This window comes from Amphiprion ocellaris, chromosome 16, assembly GCF_022539595.1.
Source record: "Amphiprion ocellaris isolate individual 3 ecotype Okinawa chromosome 16, ASM2253959v1, whole genome shotgun sequence".
Taxonomy (NCBI): Eukaryota; Metazoa; Chordata; class Actinopteri; family Pomacentridae; genus Amphiprion; species Amphiprion ocellaris.
The window spans coordinates 6,573,110-6,590,993 of NC_072781.1; the positions used below are offsets into that span (position 1 = coordinate 6,573,110).

The following is a 17,884-nucleotide window of genomic DNA, read 5'->3' on the forward strand; positions in this document are numbered from 1 at the left end:
ATCTCATCAAGTCCTCACCATGAATATGTGCACAAACTTTCATCCAACCCTTCTTGAGGTATTTCACTGCCGACAAGAGTGCTGGACTGAGCAACAGACTCACAGAGTCACCCATGAAGTATGGCTGAAATATTGAAAGGTGCATTGATTGTGCAGACTGCATGTGTCCTCTCAGGGATACAGTGCAGATTTCACCAGTCAACACTAATCCCAGATGCTACACTGATAGAAGGCTTCCACTGACACGACTCTGGCTTTGTTAATGTACATGTAAATCCAGGACAGAATCTTCACCACAACTCAGACATGTCAGCTACTCAGACTGCTACTCCAGCCACCCTACGAGCTCCGAAGTGTCTTCTCACATCCGTCATGCTAGCGATCGAACGTCTCTGATCAATGCGCTGTATGCAGAGGCCAGATAGGGCCTGACAGGCAGCTCTACAGGGGGTTCCCATCTCAGCCTCACAAAGGGAAGGGCTCCATACAAATCAAGCACCCCTTCACTGGAAATCAATCATCGCATATGATGAATGCAGCTCCCTCCATGAAAACAGTCCTCCGATGAATCACACCCAGCTTAGCATCCATTCAGTCATGCACAAAGTAACAGCGGATGCAACTTCCACGTCGTTTCAACTCACATTTCAAAATCAACTGGTATGTTGATCAGGAATCAATAACCGCAATCGAGGTCATTATAACCCCAATCAGTTTGCCCATGACAGCAGCTCTTGTTTCATTGCAGTAATCCATGAATAATATGCCAAGTCAAAATTTGCACCACAAAAATCCATTTTTAAGACCTTGCCTAGCAAATTTGCAAAACTGCTTTTTAAATAAAGTTCAGTCGCCTCCCACTGGCATACTGTTTTGTTATATTAGCCCCTTTTGGGTTGGCAGCAGATCCCCGATCTGATGAAATGGATGATACTTTGACATTTTCGGTGCTGATGTGGTAAATTAGCCTCTGGCCCAGGAGAGGTGAAACATATTCAGGGTAAAACGGGCACCACCACAAAACAGACAAATCATTACTACTAATGTAATTGTGCACACACAGATTTAATCCATTGTGATAAATGGAATTAAATTAGGGCTGGGACATTAATTCGTTAAATTCAATTAATTAATTAAAGAAAAAATAATCCATTAAAAAAAATGATACATTTAATCGCACATTTCTCAGTTCCCTATATTCTGGCACACCAGTAACACTGATGCACACTCCAGCCCAGTAGGTGGTGGTAATGAACCCAAAGTCTGTTTGCCAGCTCCGAAGAAGATGCACAGGAGCGCTGCTTGGATAAAAGCTTGGTTGTGTGCAAATTGTGTAACAAACAGTTTTCTTACCACCGCAACACTTCAAGCCAACGGTATCACCTCAATGTAAAACATGTTGCTGTTAGCACCAGAGCTAACGTTAGCTACGACAGTCCTGGTACCAGCAAATGGTGTAACCATCCCATAATAGACCACTTTTCAAGACATTGAAAGAGTTTGAGTTCACAAAAAGTCTTAAAATGTTGAATTAAATTGCTATAATTGGACTTTGAGTTTGCAGCAATCTGTGAATGTAGCAGACAGATGAAAAATCCACAGATAAATATAAATGAAACAAACATTTTTGTTGTTTAAGTTCACCTATATGTCTATTCATCAATTCAGTCATCAACCAATATTCATTTGAACTGGAAAAACTTTGCTTATTGTGTCAGATATTGCTATTTGACAAAATGGGATTAATCATGACTAATTAATCACAAAGCCTCTAATTAATTAGATTAATTTTTTAATCACGTCCCACCACTAAATTGAATATATTTTTAAAAATGCATTAACCTTTCTAAAAGGCCCATTAGCTTACATAAAGCAAAGAAAAACCTCAAGAACAGAATATATATAAATAATAATATAATAATCCACTGATGAAGAAATTAGACATTACCAGCCATGTATTTAACTATTATTTAATCTTTACTTTTAATATACATTGTGTTAATGAACACCAGGAGAATCAGAGTATGTGAAAGTAGGAAATCTGAGGTTTAAATCAACAACAGTGAGTCAAGTGTGTCTTTCTAATGTCAAAACACGGGTACTCAGCTGTCACATAGTACAGCATGGACGGACAGATGATTTAACAAAGATCCACTGGAGAGCCGGGAAAAGCTTAGACACACTTAAATGCACATGTGTCTTGTACTTCAACCAATGCGAAAAAGACTCCAGCCAAGTCCTTCAGCAGTTCTGTGAGGAACGGAGAAAATACCCAATCAATTTGCAAAACTGTCGACACGCTGTATCTCTCAAAGACAGAAGTGCAGGGCGGCACACGGCTCCCTTTTAACTGTATCTGAGCTGTACAGAGAGGAGTGAGGGGCTCATTTCTAGCGGTGTCCTTTTTAGGTAGTCTGACAACAATGAGGGTTAAATTCAGACCTACTTTCCTTCAGTAATCAGGTCAGGTCCGGACAGGTGCTCCCTGACTGATAAAGAGCTGTGGGGATGGATGGAGGGCTCCATTTTTTACTGATGGTTTTTAATGTTTGGGGACTAATTTGCATTACGAACCAATATTAGCACACAAATGAGCACAACAAGCTATAGGCTTCTCTTCAGCAGGGATGCAGCACAGAGAGGCTGTTATTTAGCTTGAGGAAGAGAGAAGATGAGAGTAATTTAGTTCATTTTTCAAATTTAGTCAAACCATAGTTTTATTATCATCCTTCCTGTCTTTATACTATTCCTTTTAAATATTAAACATACTTGATGCTGGGCAATTAAGCTCACATAATTTGCTCTACGCACTGAAAAGCAAACCTGCTAAATGACGGATAAAATACAGTGCCTAAGTTCAAGGTCTTGGTTAAAAGAAACCCATGCTGTCTGTCAGTTTCCAACCTTTTTGTTGATCCATCCATCCACCCTAACCTCTCACTTACATGGCCAACCTATGTAGCTTTAAAAAATATCACTCAGCTTCTTTCTTTGCACCTGATAAACTTGAACCTGAACTTGAATACGTACAAATGTTTATAGAGTTTTGCTGAGATTCATGTTGCCATTTTTCTTAAAAGGGGAGTCACCATATCAAGACCAAGACTGTAGAGAAGCAGGAAAATGCTGTTCTCAGTGTATTCCAGTTCATTCTTCGTGCTATTTTTTCCTATTTGTGCAACTGTATACCACTAAATCGCTTCCTCACAGTCACTTAATCCCATCTGCAAATATCTAGAGCTCCTACAAACACGTCTTTCAAGAGCAAATAAACATGACGTCTTTTAATTGGCAGAAACTCATTCTGCTTTCGAGCTTGAGGGGTTCTTTAAAAAACAATCGATACTGTTGCATTGTATTATTCATTGTATTTTTCCTCATGCCAAGCACTCCCATCACAACTGGCTGCCTTCCATGAAAATTAATGCAGCATGCAATGCAAACATGACAAAGAGCCGGCTATTGATTTTTGCATTTTGATTTTCCTCTTGAGGCATCTTGCAGTTTTATGGTTGCAGTGGTGGGGCAGAGGCATTTGCTGTCTCTGCATACATTTATACACAGCATATGCAACTGCAAACATCTGTAGTCATATTCCTGAGTGTATCAGTGGGGGAGGAGCTTTACGAGGAAGTTCATCTTAATGTTGGTATCGGGTGAGCACAGTGTGAACGGTGGATGTGCTGAAAGTCTTGCACTCGCCTTGCCGTTGCTGACACTGCAATGTCCAGAGACCGTCTGATCTCTCCACTCAATCCAGTCTGAGTTTGCTGAAGCTGCCAGGGAGGAGCAAGGCAGAGGAAGGGAGTTACTTAAAGTACAGGCAGGCAGCCGACTTCCTCAGTCATCACAGTACAAAAGAAACCCCATTTAATTACTCTTGTTTTGCAAAATAACTACTTGTATTATAAAGCGGCCACTCCCAAAGCAGAGTAATAACAGGTGGTGAGATGTGACACAGAAACCTACATTCATCATGACAGTTAAAGTGTTAACAGGTGAAGTTCAACGCTTTTCAACTAAAATGGCAAGAATACCTTTTCTTTTGCTTCAACGTAAACAAATTCCTCTCATTTCTGCACCCTTTGACACATTATGAGACTTGAAGAAACTTGCACTCCAGGTCAGGATTCACCTCATAACAACCCGAAGGCTTTGACAAAAATCAAGCGCCTCTGTGATCATGATTGTGTCTCTGCATTCCCTGATGATTGACGACTTGGCTCAGCCAACCGCTGAAATGAAGAAAAACAACCGAGGTTTCCATTTGCGTGTTTATGTAACTGCTCTCCACACGTAGTTGACAAGGTTAGTGTGGAAGCAGATTTTTTAATGCATCCAAAATTCAAACTGCCGTCTCTCCTCTTTATCAGCCTAAAATTGTGTTTTTCTTCCACTTCAGCTCCACTCAGTTTGTGAAAAATAGCACTTTGTTTCTGGGAAGCAAAACCTAATTAACCGATGGGTTAAAGTGCAGATCATGACACGCTAGTAATGATGTGGGTTTGGGTCTGAAGCATTCCTGTTGTTCCATATGACCTCTCTTCTCTGCCCCAGTTTCTCATCTTTGTTGCCTATCTGATGAAGCAAAACAGTTCTGTATTCTCTAGATCAATCTGTGCTCGGAATTTTGGCTCCATTTAAACATTGTTTTTCACACAGAGATCCAAAAATAGCTCATTAGACATAAGGTAGTTCAAAATCATCTTCATTATATATTAGAATTATGCATAATCATTTTGCATAAAAAGTTTATATTTACCATCAGATTTATATAGTTTATGATTCCTTACAAATAAAATGAACAAAATAAATGTTCAGCAAGTACTACAAAGTTGTGTTGTGTGGATCACTTGAAATTTTAATGCAGAAGTCCATTGAGAAAACAATTAATTTTACGATTAACTGTTGCTACACCTTATGTATGTTTACAGTTTTTAGACTAACATGACTTATAAAGTTTTATTATAGAAGCATTTATAATTCTGCTCAACAGAAAATAAATACAGTGCATCCAGAAAGTCATGTTTTCTATGACTAAATGACAGTTATTACTTTTTTTCCATATTAAATGGAAAAGTTCTGTGGTCTACCATTCTAATATATTGTCATATGAACACTCACAGTGCCAGTTATAAACAATGCTGACAATCAATCCTGATTTGCAGCTTGTTTGTTCTCTACGGTTATAACAGCAGAGTCATGGAATGATCAAGCGAGATAGCTTTTGGATCATAAAATTCAATGCTGGGAATTATTCCCGTGACTCAGCACACAGCACTATTACCCGCCATTACAGCTTGACGTAATGTTGTTTGAAACAGCATGAAATTACATTTACCTGCTTTTTATGGGCCATTAACGTCAGGATGGCATTCCCAGAAGATGAAGAACTGGACTGAGAAAGCTTTTTATTTTTTTTCCAAGGGAGGCTGGGGAGAGTGAAGACAAATGCAGCACTCATGAGAGAGGTGATGAGAGGAAAAACGTGAAGGAGGCACAACATAACAGGAAATAACTCCAAAACCAAAATAAAGATGAAAATACAATTATTAAACCATATCCGTTGAAATGACTCATGTTTAGATGTTTTAAATATGAGCGGTGCCTTTTTAAGCACATGAAAACGTGCTTTGTTTTTCCCCGAGGCCCTGCTACTACATCACTATGTTTTTATGTTGAAGTGATACGTCGAGAAATGTGATTATGCTACAAGTCTGTTACCCCTCCAGCTCTAAACGCCACTCACTGTTGTCTTGGTTAATATCATCATAGTGCTAGGCTATCTCCCTTAGCAGCCCTTTGGCAAAGAGTTCTTTTGCTGTGCTAAGCCTCTACACTTGTCACTCTGGCAAACAGAGAGTTGAAGGCACAACTGAATCAAAGTAATTGCTTTTGTAAGAACGACTTGCTTAAGGTGTCTGCAAAATATGCATAAAGGATCAATATGTAATTGAGGGACTTTTGAAGTCCATGGGATATATCTTACATACAATTTTATTAAAAATAAAAAAGTAATTTTTTTTAATGTTCATTATGATCATGTCCTTATAAATTCCATAATTATTTATTGTGGAACAATCACTTTAAAAAAAAAAAAAGACTGAATATCACTAAAATGTCAACTAAATAACCCTCCGAATTTAACAAAAAGCACTTTCTAATTAGCTAAACAATAATAAAATTAACTTTTTCAAAAACTGTTTTGATTGTGTTCTTTTTATTAAGTTGAGATAATCATGACAGATATTTCTTTTCTGGCAATATATCAAACTTTATATGGAAAATAACAAATTGCATCTGTGTCCGAGAAATCACTTTCAACTAAGTTCCCCATTACAAAAACACCTCTCAAGGAAGTGTGTTAATTCCAGATCACATGACCTGCTCCACATGATGTCATTTCCTCCTGAAGAAAAGTCTGGCCAGACTCCAAGACTTTCTGAATTATTTAATATAAAGTAGTGTGTGAGTCAAGTGTGGATTTATGGCATGTCAACAGGTTTACTACAATATCTTTATAAATAACTTTCTATTTCTATTTTACTCAATTGTATATATAATATTTAGAAGAATCTTTCTGTAAAAATGTCATGTGGTGTTTGGTTATAGGCAGCCATGTTGATTTTAGGCCTGAAAACAGCAAAAATGTCAACTATGATACCTGTCAACTATTGCCGCTTTTCCACTAGCATCTACTGGGCTCGACTCTGCTCAGTTTGTGAGGTTTTCATTCGGACGTAGTACCTGGTACCAGGTACTGTGTTAGTACTGACTCGGCCGGGGTTCCAAGCCATAACGTGCCGTCTACAGAGTGCAGGCCACTGATTGGACAGAGTGACGACACACAAGAGCGATTCCTTCACGAAAACCAAACCCGCCATTTAAAAAAAAACATTATGATTTTGAATCCGACAAAAAGCCATAGACCAAGCAGCAGGCATACCATCGCCTCGATGTGCTCCATTGTTGTGCTGCGTTTGTGTTGCACACAAATGATGCTAAGGGACTTCCGGGCCACCGTGCTATGACGACTCCACCCACAATGAGGTGGTAATGGATGCTGTATTGTAACGGTAAACAACCTAAGAACAGGGGTCTTTAAAGGCCCTGAACACCCTAACAGGTGTTTTGAGTTATTCTGCTTGATTAATCCTTCGCTCAGGTTGAAACTGGCACAGTTCTACTAGGAGTTAAGTGAGGTTGCCAAGCTTAATGTACCAATAAGAATGATCAAGATGTTGCTTGAGAGGGACGATTGGAGATGTCAGTCTCACACCAACACGGACCTGAGAAGTTGTCTAAGCAGGAAAAGAGGCAACAACACATGCAAGAAAACCCTTTAAATATGGTTGATAAAATGCTACATTTGGTTTATGTTTTAATAGTTAGGCAATGCTCTTAGTGTGGCTGGATAAAATACAAGCAAATATACATGAGGTTGTATATTTTCTATTAGTACTTGCTTCCAGTACTGCTAAGAATTAATAACCAATTGCGCAGACAATATTTTTACCATTACGAGTAAAGAAACCCAAATGCCATGTTTTCAACACTACTATACAAGTTAATTGTTTATTATAAGGACCATGAACTTGCGCTAATTTAGAAGGGAAAAAAGCATGGAAATACTGACTTTTAAAAGTTTGGAATTTGCAGGTTTCAGGATGTCAGTTTCCCACAAGCCAGAGTATAATTTGGGGTTACAGGAATGTCAGATTAACTACTTCAAAATTGCCAATTTGTGTTCCGAACACGTCAAATAGCAAGCAGTAACCAGGATAGTACTACTCTCACCATCATTATACTACTTTCATATTTTACAGCTGAGAGCAGCTCTTCTCATTTCTTTGTGAGCTGCCTTTCGACATAATAGACCATATCCACAGCAGACAGTTTGACTTGTCAAAGCATGAAAAGAACAGGTCTGATTAATAGCTAGAATGACTCATTACACCAGGGGTTTTCAAGCTTTGACAAGTCAGAATGTCTGCTGTCAAAATAGTTTACTTTGAAAGTGCATACAGCAGTTCTTATATCTATGGCTGATTTAAAAGTGGAGTTGAAGTTTAGAGACTTGTATATTTTAGTATATACTGTGGTAGAACTGAGACACTGCTGGAAAATCACAGCACTTATCAGCATTAGCAAAAAGATGAAACAAAGTGAAATAATCTTCTCAATATGGGAGCAGAACTTGCATGTTACCTCATATTTGTATTATATATATATATATATATATATATATATATATATATATATATATATATATATATATATATATATATATATATATATATATATATATATTCATAATGTACTATTAATGTACTACCTATTAAGTCAGGCTTGCAGCTTTTGAAATCAGGTCCATGTTTTTGGCAGAAGTTTCATCTGTAAACACGTGTCATTCGCTCATGTCTCCTAAACACACACCTCATGCTTAACAGTGACTCACCGGTCATCCCCTTATTTTCCACCTCCGCCCCCCTTTACAAAATTGCCATTAACACTCCTCCATCCCCATGGCATCCGAAGCTTTGAGCTTAATTTTAGTCAGGTGGGCTCACAGCAGGTCAACAAAATAATGTTTTCAGTGTCAAAGCCTGTGTCTCTTTTAATGTTGACTCACCCGCTGCATTGTGCGACTGCATCACCAGTGTCGCCGAAGCTCTGTGTGCAACAGCAAACTCACAGCATTTGGTATTTAAAATAATTAGTGGTTTATAATTCAGTTGAGAAATGATTGTGACTACATGCAATCTCTGGATGTCATCGTTTCTCACTCATTCTTGATTAAATAATGAGTAATAATGAGAATAAAAATTGATTAAACTTCAGAATCCAGTACACTACACAGTCAACAGCTTTACTGACTCTACAAATTCCAGTTCTGCAGACTTGGAGTTTGTTTCTGATGTAGTATTTATGTATCTGAACTGTACTATTGACTGAAAATCCAACAGTCAGTGTAATATTGTTTAGCTCCTCTGAGCCCTGTGTAGGATTTTATAACCTCTACAAATATCCACTGAGATGAAAGGAAGGGGGTCAACTCTTAATTTAGAAATTTCAGTTTGAGATCCAGTTGTTAAATGTGTTTTATTTCCCTGCTTTGTTATCTATAATCAGAAGATTTCAGAACGTGCATGTCATGAGAAATTGGTTTCGCTCTCTGCTTGTCACAACCTGTGCCATCAGTCAGTGTTGAGCGTGGCATCGCTTATCAATACAAGCCGCTTGTCTTTCTGCTTGGATTTGACAGGTCACGCAGTGATCCTCTCACTGGAAAAATAAAATAAAGCCACCTCGCGTGCAGTGCTAGATGACCAAATTAAACCCTTCTTTGGAGAAAGAGAATGTAATCTGTGTCTCTGTTTGTCTCCCGTATACCCACACATCCACACAAACACACTGAAACACATGGTTGATTCGGGACTGCTGTTCTGCCAGCAACATCATCACTCTCCTTCCCACCCTTGTCTCCATGGAGACAAGCTTCCAGAGCTGGCTGGCTCCAGACCGTTGTGAATCAGCACAGACTAAAAAGGGAAGGGGAGGGAGGGGGGGTCTCTTTGTGTTTAACCATGACTGAAAGAACACTGTGAGCTCTGTGTTATCTTAGCCCCAACACTGACGCCATCAAAGTGTCCAACGGTTCTGCATGTAGATGTGAAAAGAAACCACAAATATCGCATCTGAGAATTGTGTTGCCATCATTGTAGTCTTGGCATGGTACAGGTGCCACCATCTCACTGTGCATATTGAATATTTCCACTTCTTCTACCAGTCATTCACCCATAACTAAAGAAAATGATTTCAAACTGGATTTTTTCCCCTCATTGTTTACACATTCAAAGTAATTTCCTCTTTATCTCATTTACACAAACAGATAAGACCTCATAAAATGCAATGAGTGAATACTCAGAATACAGTTTATGACTAAAAACCTACAAGGCTATGGGTGTCTGAATAGCTCCATGGGTTAAGCAGGCAACCCATGTACAGGGAGGCAGCCCGGGTTCGATTCTCGCTTGCAGCCCTTTGCTGCATGTCTTCCCCCCAACTGTTATCCCTCCTTTCCTGTCCATCTCCACTGCACCTATCAAATAAAGCTGTAAAAAGGCCAAAAAAATAACTTAAAAAAAAAAACTAACTACAAAGCTACTGCAAGCGACATGCAGTTCAGAGAGTCAACTCAACTCCACGTAACTCTTCTTGCTGCAACATATCCTGTATATGTAGGTCAAGCGCTGGATATAGAAGCAAATGATGAAACTGACTACATTTCATTTTACTTTAAAATGTTTGGTTGCAAAATGTTCTGGTGTTTGAATATTCTTCGCTTCTCTATGTATTTTTTGTGCTTGTTATGTATATGTTAATGTTCTAAATTCATATAGTTCCACCTCCGCCTCAGCATCCACCTGTGGAGTTTAAATGTATGTCTATCACACTCCAGTCTTTAGCCACGCTGAACTTATTCCTTGCAGTACGAGATAAGGTCAGAGTCTACATGCCAGATATCTTTGTTGTATAAAGCACCTCTAAAAGGTATTCCAGCTCCCCTTGAAACTTTTACCCTTAACGGATTTTCAACATTGAATCATAGTCAATTTAATTTGGGATTTCTGAAAGAGATTTAAAAGAATATACTCTTTCATTTAAAAGGGAAAAAAGATTTCTATATAGTAATGTCAGTTAATTACAAATATTTACCCCCTTTAGTGGTTCATGTAATTCAACACAAATGCAGCCAATTGGTGACACACAGTTAGTGAAATAAAGATTATCTGAGATTTTCTTGTCCCAAGTGATTGTGGTATAAAGACACCTCCAGTCACTGCTAAACCAGTACCTCTGGCTATATCTACATCATGAAGGCAAAAGAACATTTCAGGCAACTCCATGAAAACATGATTTGAAACATAAATTAGGGTATCGATACAAGAAAATAACCATGCCTTGAGGAACAATGAAATCTACAAATAAAAAATGGAATACATATGGCACATGAATACATATGGCTACAGGAGGCTGTCTTCAAAAACTGAGTGACCGAGCGACAAAGAGACTAGTGAGAGAGGCCAGCGAGACACCTATGACTCATCTGAAGGAGTCTCAAGCTTCAGTGGTTGATATGAGAGAGACTGCGCATGTAACAACTGTTCCTCGGGTTTGTCACCAGTTAACGCTTTAGGGGGTAGTGGCAAAAAGAAAGTCACTGGTGAAAAAAAAATCTCATGTTAACTTTCGTCTAGAATTCACCAGAAGGCATGTGGGAGACTCTGAAGTCAGCTGGAACAAGGTTCTTTGGTCCGACAAGAACAAAATTGAGTTCTCTGGCTATCAGACCAGATTCTATATTTGGTGGACACAAGACGCTGCACATCATCACAAACGCATCACAAACATGGTGGTGGCAGCACCATGACACAGACATGCTTCTCAGCAGCAGGCCCTGGAAGGCTTGTAAGAGCTGAGCATAAAATGAACACAAAGTATGGGTCAATATATAATTGCGGGACTTTTTGTAACATAGTTGACAGCTATCATAGTTGACATTTTTGCTGTTTTCAGGCCTAAAATCAACATGGTTGCCTATAACCAAACACCACATGGTGTTTTTACAGAAAGATTCTTCTAAATATTATATATAGAATTGAGTAAAACTGAAATCAAAAGTTATTCATAAAGCTATTGTAGTAAACCTGTTGACATGCCATAAATCCACACCTGACTCTCACACTATTTTATATTAAATAACTCAGAAAGCCTTGGAGTCTGGCCAGTCTTTTCTTCAGGAGCAGTAATTGCAGCCAAAGGTGCATCTAGGGGTCAAATACGTATGAAATCACATGTTTTTTGTTTAATATTTTTAATCAGCTGACAATATTTCACAAAAATCTAGTTTAACTTTGACATGAAGTACTATTTTGTAAAAGTTAAATTGACCATGATTCAAAATTGAAAAGCAACAAAGGGGGAAAGCATCCAAAAGTAGGTCAAAACTCTTTATAGGCACCGTATGCTCTACAGTATAATAATATTCTATTATGTAAAATATATGACTGAAATTGTTTTTTTCAGATTATTTGGACCCTATTCTGTCTTTTCACTCTAGCTTTTAGGCATCTCCATATTAATTCTTCATTCCTCATAATACCATTAAATAATATCTTAAAAACTGCTTAAAATTCTTACTAGCAATATTCATCATGCCCTCGTTATCCCATTAAAACATGATGCAACACATGCAAGTACCTGTGCATGTATCTCGAGGTTGCTTTAGGCCTTAATGGATTATTTAAAAGGTCCATTTCTCCAAACAAAACCCATGAGTCGACCCACTGACTGCTGAAGTAGCTGATGTGCTCAGAGGCTGCAATGACTGAAATAGGATGGTGACGCCATGAAGTTTAGACACAGGATGGCCAGTTAGCACTACTTAGAAAGACTGATGGAGCACAAAGCAGTTCGGGTGAGATCATGAGTCGGCAGAAAGCAAAGGACGGTGTAGAAAGGAGATGGGTCTGCTATTAAAGGTCTCCCTCACAGTTGTTGAGTCAAGGAAACGTCTTCCTGCTGTGTGTCAGTGGTGCAGAAAGACAACCAGAATCAGCTCTAAGCTTCCATGATGAATGCACTAACAGCTGGACACTTCCACAGTCAGAACAATGTCGGAAGTGTTTAGCGAAGTCGGCTTTAGACCGGATGTAATGGATCTGCTGGAGCGTTTGTGTGAGTTCACTTAGAGGAGCAGCGGAAGAGAAGGCTTTCATCAGCTTAACACCTTCACCTTCAACTACAAGTCTGAATGGGTACTCTGTGTTCGTCACATTTATAGACACACACACAGAAGCATGCATACACAGATGCATAAAAATAAACGGACCCGCGCACGAAGCATGCGTTCATGCCATACCTCGTGTGTGTACAATTTCAGAGGAAGTGAACCATATTAAAGGTCAGAGGACACACAGAGATTCCTGGGAGTGTATTGGGTGCTTTGCAGGGGCAAGGAAAGAGCATGTTATACCTAATGGAGGAGGAAGAAGAGAGCGACGAAAGCTGTCAACTTTCTGCACATTTTTACTGAGTGTCTGCTATGTATCAGAATTTCATCGGTGTACAAGTGAGGAAATGGAGTGAAAAGGATGGAGACTGAGAGAGTGAAAAGGCCATAAAAGAGCTCATAAATTTTAGATGATACTTCGTTGGACTGATGACAAAGTTTTTTGTCAGATGGACTTTACTCCAAAGCCAATGATTTTGTTTTGAAGTGGCCTTTAAATCTCTTATAATGATGGCAAAATATTTTCATCCGGAGTTAGTGGGGATTCACATCAAATGAAATTCCTCTTTGTCACATAAACAGAAGTCTTTGTCATAACATCCAAATGCTGGAAGGGCAATTACTCCCAAAGCTCTCATAATTTGTAGACACAAGGACAGGCATGAGCTTGGTTCAGTGACAGGTGATGGTCACGTGTGATTACCTCACAGTATTCCTGGACACAGCTTAGAGTGCTGGAGTAGATTTTTCCTGGAGGTGCAGGCGTTGCAAATGACTGTTTTCCAGAGAAGATTGTTGTGGGATTGTGGGCTTCTTATAATTGGTAGTTTCCAAATGCAGATCTAGAGAGATGTCAACAAATGAAAAAAGAAAAAAGAAGTCACACATCCACAAGCTGTCATCGTGGCTGATTGAGGAAAAACAGGTTGAACAAACCCACTGATCCTAAAGTGAACCTCGCCAAGCCCAAATGATTAAAGAAGATTGCTCCGCTTTTGATGTAAGTGAAGCAAGCACAGACTAAACAGACCGCAAGAGGCATACAGGAGCCGACACACAATGGAAGTGAAATGCCAAACCTCTGAATGGCCTGGAGGCAGGTGCACTGTTGTGCCCCATTAACTATGAAGTTTGTGTTAAAATGACTAGAGGAAAACATCAGTGGCCTTTGCTGCTCGCTCTCTACCCTCAGAATTGGATGCAAACATTCCCACATGTGGTTAACGGAGCACTCAGATTCATACAAATGGACTCATGTCAGCAGATATATATGCACACGCACACACACACACACACGCACACACACACACACACACACACACACACACACACACACACACGCACAGAGACACGCAGTGAGCGTTAAAGACATGGACAGTGTGTAATTGTTCGAAGGAAACAGGCAAACAAATGATGTCATTATCTGGAAGTGCACTAGAATATTATTACCATAACAGTGGGAGGCATTAGGCATTCTTGGCTTTCATAGCTATGGACTGACTAGAGAGAAAGAAAAAAGAGGCAGCATTGTTCTAAATTAAAATCATACATCTGACATTTTTTCCTTGTCAAACATGCAAAGTCACAGCTGAGAAAATAATTCAGCTGTTCTGGTATTTTTCCCATCGTCTGAAACGGCACCAGGAACACCTGGGCGTGTTTCTACAGAAGGTAATCCCTGAGGGCACTTCCCTGCGCCGCTAATGTTTTTTAAAGCATTAGCGTACAGGAGGCATACAAATGATCATGCAGAAACATGAAGAGAGCAGGCGGCAGGCTGTAATACGGGGTCCCCATGGCAACCATACAAAACGGCATGCACTCACCATGGCAACAGAGCTGGTGAGGGAATATAGCGGAGACAGCGCTGGAGCTGGTGATGGCCTCCGGGTGTTTGAAGTGATACATGCATGTCAGCAGCGCAGCATCAGCAAGTGATTCAGCCACACTGAAACATAAACACTCACAGATTACACTTGCAAATTACATTTGTGAGTGTTTGGATGGTGAGTAGCGGCAAAATTAAAGCAGGATTCTTGATGCAGAGATGAGGTGTACGTCAACCAGGTGTTTATTCACCAACGATGAGCATATAGAAGGAAAGAAACATGACAAAACACACTTGCCATGAGGTCCAAACAGCAACACATGCTTCCTGGTAGCCTTTTAGAGGCTGCCACTGATTAACCCTCGAGTCCTACCATTCAGCAGGGTGGTCTGATCAGCTAAACCTAACAAATACCAACAAACAGCTCATTTACATACAACAATTTACCTCAGTACGTTTCATTAGAAGGTGATAACTTCATTTAAAACAATTTCACACATCACCTACAAGTCTGTTATCTCAAGCTGAAATCTCAATCCATGCTTCACTCCTCCTCAATAAAACACTTGGAGCCTTCCAGGACCTTTAAATAGTGTTCAGAGACTCAGAAGCAAGAAATCTGCAACAATTTAAGTATTTGAATCTATCACTGAGTAGAGATTGCAGTTAAAAATGCCATTTTCAGACACCAAATTGTGCTTCTTTGACAGGACAGACTTTCATCAGTTCTAGCTGAGAGGCAGCTAACAAGAAAAAGCACATTAACAAAGAGACAGCAAACGGGCCAATACATAACTGAGGGACTTTTGAAGTCCATGGGACATATCTTGCATACATTTTTATTAAAAGTTAAAAATGTATGTTTTTTTTATGTTCATTATGATCATGTCTTTACAAATTCCATAATTATTACTCCGCCAAGGAACGGCGGAGTTATGTGACGAACGGCGTACGTTTGTTTGTCTGTGAATCTCTGTCTGTCTGTGTGAAACATCATCAGAAACAGACAAACGGATTTGGATGAAATTTTCAGGGAAGGTCAGAAATGACTCAAGGACCACGCGATTAGATTTTGGCAGTGATGCGGCTTATGGTCTGAATCCACGGCTTTGCTAAAGATTTCCCATGACGTCAACACTGTCAGTTACCCGCTGACGATCACGTGATTGTGATCCTACTACAAACTGACTGACTTATCAATTGGAAATCATGGCAGCGTCTTCGTCATGTCAAGAAACCGCTTCTTAGATAAACTCTTCCTGTGTCGCTGGAATGGTGATAAAATAAAAGCCCGTAACATTAAAAACACGTCTTCAAAATAAAAGCATGGAGGGAACGGTTATTTTAACACTAGTAAAACAAAGGCTTGCCAAAAATGATGAACTGATCAACAGACCTTTATAAGAGTAATTTACCTGCAATTCGGTATTCATACATAATGTGCACATGCATAACGCATGCCTATGCTCAGCGCAAGGTCATTTTTTTATTGAAGATTTCATCCGTTTTTTGAATTTATGCAAAGTGTTTCCCTTATTAATAAAAATGAGTAAATATTGTCCTTTTTACATGAGAGATATTTGTCAAGACATGGCAAATTATAGTGGGCCTTCAACTTAAAGGTGCATTAATCCACTTTTTTACCGTAATAATGAGTTAAATATAGGCTATCATATTACTAATCATCTCAGAGGTGGTGAAGTTTGTTACCTTCCTCCAGAGGCTGATTAGTTGTGTTTTTATTCTACTCTAATTGGCAGCTGGTGTAGTTTCACACTTAATAGATGTAAGAGTGGCATTAATGCTCTCATCTGTCACTCTGCCAGCATGCAAATTACTGCATTAGCCAAAATGGGCTTTGCCTCTTCATTCTTCATTTGGCTCTTCATCCTAACTGGGACAGAACACTCATTTTAACCAAAACCCAAAAGCTCCGTAGCCCTAAACAAAAGGTTTTCTCCAAAGGTAAGAGGTGAAACACAGACACAACTCCTGATCCTACAGTGTGGTAGTATGTCATGATATACTGTACAGTAGGCCTTGGTTAATAGAGTCGTAGTCGACTTAGCTAAAATGACAAATGGTCCCACACAACCGCTGATGCTTCAAGGCCACAGTCGACTGTTCTGTAAACGATAATGGTTTTTCCTGCCAGACAAGGAGAAACCCCCGAACAGACCATACATCATCATTCTGTTACCATTGCTGATTCTCCTGCTAAAACACAGGGATAAGCAGCTAAATTTCCACACAGTAGTTTAAATTATGTAGACATGTTTGCTTAAATGTGTAATCGCAGCAAGTTTCACCACCCATGGACACCCATCACAGTACACAATTTACCCAAATTTGGAAGCAAAATTGAGTAAAACGCTCTCCAATAGCTGAAAAAATCAAAATCATTACGACCAAACGAGGCGTGATTAATGCTGCACATTAAGTGGGCAGTTCACAAAAGAATCTCCCTAATGAGGTTGGTTGTCAGGGAAGTTTTTTTTTTAATCATTGTCTTTAATTAAACACTGAAACACAGTGACACACAGAGATATCAATCACTCCGGTTTAAGCTGCTTTTCAATTCAGCAGCCATTAAAAGTTGCACCACTTGACTGCTTTCGATGTCAGCAGAGGTTGGATGAATCTGTGTCACTGTGAACTCAGGAGGCCTTTTAGTTCAAGGGGGATAAAAAAAAAACAAATGTGTCCGTGGGAGTTCTGATGAGATCCTGAAGTGCAACATATGCAGGATGAGGAATCTAGGCTGCTCAGAGTGTACTTTGGCCTTTGTGTTTAAGGAAATAGCTGGTGAACCATATGATTTTGAAACTCCTTGGCTTGAAGATGTGCATAATTTCTCTGCATTGATATTCATCCACCCTGGAGCTAGGCTGTCTGCTGGAGCTGTCTGCTCAGTGGAATAATGGGAGCGGGTGGGTGTGGCAGAGGACTAACTGGCAATAACAACACAACAGACCTGACTCAATGTCTCTCCATCTAGTGAGGAAAGCAGGCTCAACATGAACAGGTGGATTTTTTTTCACAATAACAGAATGATTAGGGTCGGATTTTTTAAAAGATTTTTGTCAAATAGCAGTGGAATAGTCTTTTAAAAACCATGCAACCCTGTAAATGCAACAGAATTGTGGTTATTATCATTAGTTTCTCAAATATGTGCTACTTTTCTCTGAAACACACAGTTTAATGCAACCTTTCACAGAGTAGAGCTAAGTGTTAACAGATGGGGCCTCCATACAGGGATA

General features: G+C 39.4%; 1 long non-coding RNA gene across 1 annotated transcript; it reads right to left on the minus strand.

Annotated features, from left to right (window-relative positions):
* Nucleotides 1–2,002: 2,002 nt before the first annotated feature.
* LOC111582771 (uncharacterized) lies at nt 2,003–14,880 on the minus strand. The gene is made up of 4 exons (XR_002747357.3): nt 14,623–14,880; nt 13,500–13,638; nt 5,342–5,432; nt 2,003–3,776 (listed from the first exon to the last, which is right to left on the minus strand). It is a non-coding gene; the product is annotated as an uncharacterized LOC111582771 (long non-coding RNA).
* Nucleotides 14,881–17,884: the final 3,004 nt, after the last annotated feature.